Raw genomic sequence first — 6,544 nt, 5'->3', positions numbered from 1 at the left:
ACATAATATTAATTTAAAATGAACAACGTAGTTCAGGAAACCATTTATCTAACAAGAGAAGTGCTATTTACACTCAACTCTTTTGTGATTTCCTTCGTAAGTAAAGAAATTCAAGGTGAAAAGTGGAGCACATGTAGCATTACTCATAAAAATGGTTTAAAAAAGATAAAAATAGGGGGTAATACTAAAGAAAGATACAAAAAGGAAACTTCCTAGGTGAAATGCTAACATGTCTTACTTGCAACATAGAATGCAAAATTAGAAACAAGGTAGCATAGTACTTTGTCCCCTTCTTATGTTTAGGTAAAATGAATCAAATTAGCGCTTTTGCATTTTGGGCACTTGAGGTTATCGTCAGAGATCATCAGATACATAAGGTAGTGAGGGCACCCTACTAGCACCAAGGAAGGAGCTTTAGGGTTATTGTTATTGTTGTTCTCGTTATTGTTGTTGTTGTTGGTTCTGTCGTTGTTGTCATTGTCGTTGTCGTTGTTGTTGTTGTTGTTGTTGTTGTTGTTGTGGTTGCCCTCTTGGTTGGGCTTAGTGGACGCACATGAGCTATGTGGTGAAGGTGGTGACACCATTGTTGGAGTGGTTCCATTTCCGTCATTCATGTTTATTCCAAAGTATGTTACCTGTTATCACTCAAACTAGTAGATAAAACAAGCACATAAAAACTTGGGTTAAGTAAAAAAAAGGAAAAAGAAAAAAAGCAAGGTAAACATCTATGTACCGTTAGAGGCTTGAAAAACAAGGTTTGGTTGAAGGTAATTCAAGTTTTGAAGGAGAAAAGGAGTAGGGTGAAAGGTTCATAGGAGAATGGCATACCAAGCTCTAACACCAAGCAAGTGGTATGTGTTTAAGGGCCTGGACCGTAGACCATTATATAAGATGAAAAAGTAGGGGGGTGATTGAATGCATATATTTATTTTAGAGTAAAATTTATTTCTCATTCTTCATTTTACCCCTTCTTTTGGTTGATAATTACTTGCCAACATTATTTTATTATGTTTTTAGTATTTAAAGAGTGGTTGAATTTAAGACTAGAAAATGAGATAAAAGTGTTGAACAAGTGGCCTCAGAAATTTTAAGAATGAGGGGTTGAATTAAGATTTTGTTGACTATTCCTAATTGAAAATTTCCCTTTCTTAGATATTCCCTAGATTCAATTATTTCTTTAATTGTAAGTTACTCGAATAAAAAATAAGGAGAAGTAAACTTAAAGAAATATTAACACAACAGAAAGTAAAAAAGATTAAGGAAAGAGAGAATGCAAAACCAAATTTATACTGGTTCGGCCACAACCCGTGCCTACATCCAGTTCCCAAGCAACCTGCTTAAGATTTCCACTATCCTTGTAAAATCCTTTACAAGCAATGAACCACAAAGGACTTCCCTCCTTTCTAATAAGTGATTACAACCAAGAAGTTATTCCCACTTCTTGCAATGAACCCCAAGGAATGTTGGTCCCTTGTGTCCAATGATAATAACCAAGAAGTTACACCCACTTTTTGCACTGAACCCAAAAGACGTTGGTCTTTTGTGTCCAGTGATCAACCAAGAAGCAAATCCTGCTTCTTGCAATGAACCCAAGGAATGTTGGTCCCTTGTGTTCAGTGTTTGCAACCAAGAAGACCTTCTCTTGAAAACAGTCACCAAGAGTAGGTCTCTTGAAATTTTTTTTGTAAGAATGGAGGAGAGGAAGAAAATAGAATAGCACGAGTTTTTGCCCAATAAATTTTTCTTGACAAAGCAAGTGTTGAACAAAAACTCTTAGAAAGATGTTGAGAATTAGTGTTAATCAGTGTTTTGAAATTCGTCTCATGGTCACATATTTATAATCATTTGATGGCTCTTGAAGAACCATGTTAAAAGTTGTGACTCTTGGCAAAAACTAATCACTTTAAAAGTTGTGACTCTTTGGCAATTTATTTTTCAAAACCAGTCACTGTAAAAGTTGTGACTCTTAGTAATTTTTCAAAAACCAGTCACTGGTAAAAGTTGTGACTCTTCATGTTGAGGTTTGAAATCCAACGTTCAGAACCACTGGTAATCGATTACAAATATTGTGTAATCGATTATGCTATTTTGAAAATATTTTGTCACAAGTTCTGACTCTTGAGATTTGAAATTCAATGTTCAAAAACATTGGTAATCGATTACATGCCCATGGTAATCGATTACTACTTTGTAAAACAGTTATAAAATTGTTTTGGGCTTCTGGTAATCGATTACTGCCATATGGTAATCGATTACTAGAGTAAAAAACTCAGGTAAAAGATTTTTCTTTGAAAAATTATTTTGGACAAATTGTGCTATTCAATCTTTTCTTTGAAAAATTCTTTTTATACTTATCTTGATGTGTTTTCTTGAGGTTCTTGCATATCTTGAGTCTTCTCTTGAATCTTCTTGATTTCTTTAATCTTGTTTGAAAAATCTTTGGCATCATCAAAATAATCTTGGAAGCTTTGCTTCTACAAAAAGGTAATTAGAATACCATGTAATTTACTCTCTTATTTTTTTAATAATTTAATAAGGTTGATATTATATATTATTTTTTTGTATTGATTGAGGATGCTAACTTTTTCATTGAGTATTTATGGTTCATATTAATTAACCATTAAGACACTATGACCCTGATATTATATCTTATCAGTTATTAGATGGACCCATTAAATAAGTATGACGTAGCATAGTAAGGCAGGTTCATCCAGTGGCGGAACCAAGACCCTAAGTCAGTGGGAACAAATTATAAAAAATAAAATTTGTGGGTTCAACTATATAAATATAGATGGAATAAAATACAAAAATATAAGATTTTATTAATAATTTTTAATTTAAAAGAAAATTTATTGGTGAATTTTAAAAAATGAGGGGGGTGCAAGTGCACACCCTCACCATAGTGTAGGTCCGCCACTGGGTTCATCAAATATTATTCTTTCACAGTCAAAAGTCTCATATTTGGTTTAGTTTGATACTTAAATTCAAGCTTAAATATGTTTTTGGTCCTTAAAAACATATTTGAATCTTGCTTTTGATCCCTAATAAAAAAATTTATTGGCTTTTCGTCCTTCAATTTTCAAATTTAGGTTTAGTCTATTAAGTGTTTTGGTGAAATTTCAATATTTTAAAAATGATTTATGACATTTTTTAAAATATTCAGTATTGATTTTAAAAAAATAAAGTACAATTTCTAATGATTTTAAAACCGATAGAATGAATTAAAGAAAAAAAACTAAAAAACACATATGATTAAAGCAATAAAAACCCAATAAATTAGTTACAATTTCAATTTTTTAATTAAAAGTTGTTAACTCATCATTCACACCTGCTTAACCCATTCTTTTGATTCACTTGTCTCACCCTAGCATGTAACACTCCATGTTTTGAGTACTAAGAATATACCATAAGGAGAACTCTTATTAGGACCTTTTTGTTATACTTTTTGTAAATATTTGTATATTATTAGTTTTGTCCTAAGCATGTATTTGTGTCATGATAGTGTGTGTGTTCAAATACACGTGTGCATATTGTTTATATTATTATTGTTATTGTTATTGTGTTTATTATATTATGTTATATTATATTTGATGTTAGAAGAGTATTAGATTAATCGCTTATAGTTAAAATACTTGAAAATTTGTCCAAGTCTAATGTTAGTTTTATGATGACAACCCTAAAAAGACCACAACATATCTTGAGTGATAGTTGTTCGTTTGAGGTGTTCTTTGCGTCATTGGAAAAGTTGCTGAAAAAGCTACATTTTATTCATAAACCTTAGAAACCAAAATAAACTTCTATATTATAGAAAATCAGTTCCAAAGTAGGTTATTTGATCATGAAAAAAGCTTTTTTTTTCTTTCAAAATTTGAGGGCAACTCATTGTACACAACCACACCAAAAACACAAAATCTAAAGCAAAAAATATTTTTTTTTCATGGGCTTAGTTTCTCAATTTATGTTATTCTGTTTTGGGTTGGGTACAAAAATTGTGAATAATCAAAAAAGAAATAACAAATGTGATTCGGAAAAAAAAAATTAAAAATCGATTGTTACAGGTGCAACATTGCCACTATTTCCTTCCACTTCCTCAATCGCCTTACTGGATTCCTGACTTTGCTGTCATTGCTGCCTTTTTTCACCATTGATATGAGGGAAACTGTCGGGTAGATGGTCTTAACACCCTCCAATATGCACGTGTTTGATTGTCGTTGTGATGACTTCCTACTAGCATGAGGGAGGAAGAAAGAAAGTGAGTTAGAAGAGAAGTGACTTGATGGGTGCTGATTTGGGGAAGAATGGAGAGAAAGTGATGAAAAGCGCGAAGCCACCCTTATCAGCGTTGGGGACAACTTTGCGGAGGCTAAAGGTGATGGCAGTGCCAGTGATAAAAGAAAAGGGATCCCAATAGAGGTGTGAAGGTACTCAAGAAGGAGATGGAAGTCGAGAGAAGTTTGCAAAAGAAGAATAAGGTATATTGGGAAAGAAAAGGGAAAAATATTGTCCAAAAAATCAATTTTTTAATAGGGGTACCATAGTAATTTAAGTTATAATTACTAGGGGGTATACTTGTCATTTTCATTTTTAAAATAAAAAATTATAAAATGGATAATAATATTTAAGATATAATAATTTCTTTTTTAACTTTTTCATGGTGGACCAATTGCCAATATGTTCACCATAGAAGTTTCTTTATTGATAATGTAAAATAATTTCATATTGTTAATATGTTAAATTAAAAATGGTTTTATTCATTTGCAAATCAAATAATACTTTGCAATTCACTCTCATTTTGTAATAGTCTACTATATTTTTTCATGATCCACACTAATAAAGGAAACCGACTAACATAATATTAATTTTAGATGACCAACCTAGTCCAGGAAACCATTTATCTAACCAGAGAAGTGTTATTTACACTCAACTTTTTTGTGATTTCCTTCGTAAGTAAAGAAATTCAAGGTAAAAAGTGTAGCACATGTAGAACTACTCATAAAAATGGTTTAAAAAAGATTAAAAAAAGGTAATATTAAAGAAAGATAGTAAATATTAAATTCCTAGGTGAAATGCTAACATTTCTTACTTGCAACATAGAATGCATAATTAGAAACAAGGCAGCCTAGTAATTTTTCCCCTCCTTATGTTTAGGTAAAATGAATCAAATTAGTGCTTTTTCATTTTAGGAACTTGAGGTTATCCTTAGAGATCATCAGATATATAAGGTAGTGAAGGAACCCTACTAGCACCAAGGAAGGAGTTTCATGGTTGTTGTTATTATTATTGTTGTTGTTGTCATCATCGTTGTTGTCGTCGTCATCATCATCGTTGGTGTTGTTGTTGTTGTTGTCCTCTTGGTTAGGCTCAGTGGATACACATGAGCTATGTGGTGAAGTTGGTGACACCATTGTTGGAGTGGTTCCACTTTCGTCATTCATGGTTATTCCAAAGTATGTTACCTGTTTTCACTCAAACCATTAAATAAAAGAAGCACATAAAAATTTGAGTTTTAAGTAAAAAAAGGAAAAAAAGAAGCAAGGTAAGCATTTATGTACCTTTAGAGGCTTGAAAAACAAGGTTTGGTTGAAGGTAATTCAAGTTTTGAAGGAGAAAAGAAGTACGATGAAAGGTTCAAAGGAGAAAGGGATGTCAAGCTCCAACACCAAGCAAGTGATATGTGTTTAAGGGCCTGGACCGTAGACCACTTTAGAAGATGAAAAACGAAGGGGTCATTGAATGCATATATTTATTGCAGAGTAAAATTTATTTGTCATTCTTCATTTTCCCCTTTCTTTTGGTTGATAATTACTTGCCAACATTATTTTATTATGTTTTTAGTATTTAAAGAGGGGTTGAATTTAAGACTAGAAAATGAGATAAAAGGTAATTAGAGTACGATGTAATTTACTATCTTATTTTTATAAGAATTTAATAAGCTTTATATTATATATTTATTTTTTGCATTGATTGAGGATGCTAACTTTTTCATTGAGTATTTATGGTTTGTATTAATCAACAATTAAGACACCATGACCGTGATATTATATTTTATCAGTTATTAGATGGACCCATTAAATAAGTCTGACGTAGCATAGTAAGGCGGGTTCATCAAATATTAATCTTTTACCGTCAAAAGTCTCATAATTTGGTTTAGTTTGATACTTAAATGCATGCTTAAATATGTTTTTGGTCCTTTAAAACATATATGAATCTTACTTTTGACCCTAATAAAAAATTTCTTGGCTTTTCATTCTTCAATTTTCGTCATTAGGTTTGATCTATTAAGTGTTGAGGTGACATTTGAATATTTTATAAATGATTTATGAAAATTTTGAAAATATTCAGTATTGATTTAAAAAACTAAGTTACATTTTCTAACGATTTTAAAATCGGTAGAATGAATTAAAGAAAAAATAAAATAAAAAGAAATATGATTAAAGCAAAAAAAAAAAAAAACTAAGAAATTAGTTAAAATTTCAATTTTTTAATTAAAAGTTGTTAATTCATCATCTACACCTGCTTAACAAATTCTTTTGATTCACTTGTC

The 6,544-nt window shown here is 31.1% G+C and overlaps 1 long non-coding RNA gene across 1 annotated transcript; it reads right to left on the bottom strand.

The window, feature by feature from the left end:
• Positions 1–5,054: 5,054 nt before the first annotated feature.
• Positions 5,055–5,678, bottom strand: LOC114370773. The gene is made up of 2 exons (XR_003657920.1): positions 5,553–5,678; positions 5,055–5,456 (listed from the first exon to the last, which is right to left on the bottom strand). It is a non-coding gene; the product is annotated as an uncharacterized LOC114370773 (long non-coding RNA).
• Positions 5,679–6,544: the final 866 nt, after the last annotated feature.

Source organism: Glycine soja, chromosome 10 (genome assembly GCF_004193775.1).
Source record: "Glycine soja cultivar W05 chromosome 10, ASM419377v2, whole genome shotgun sequence".
NCBI lineage: Eukaryota > Viridiplantae > Streptophyta > Magnoliopsida > Fabales > Fabaceae > Glycine > Glycine soja.
This window is presented reverse-complemented; position numbering and strand designations above follow the sequence as displayed.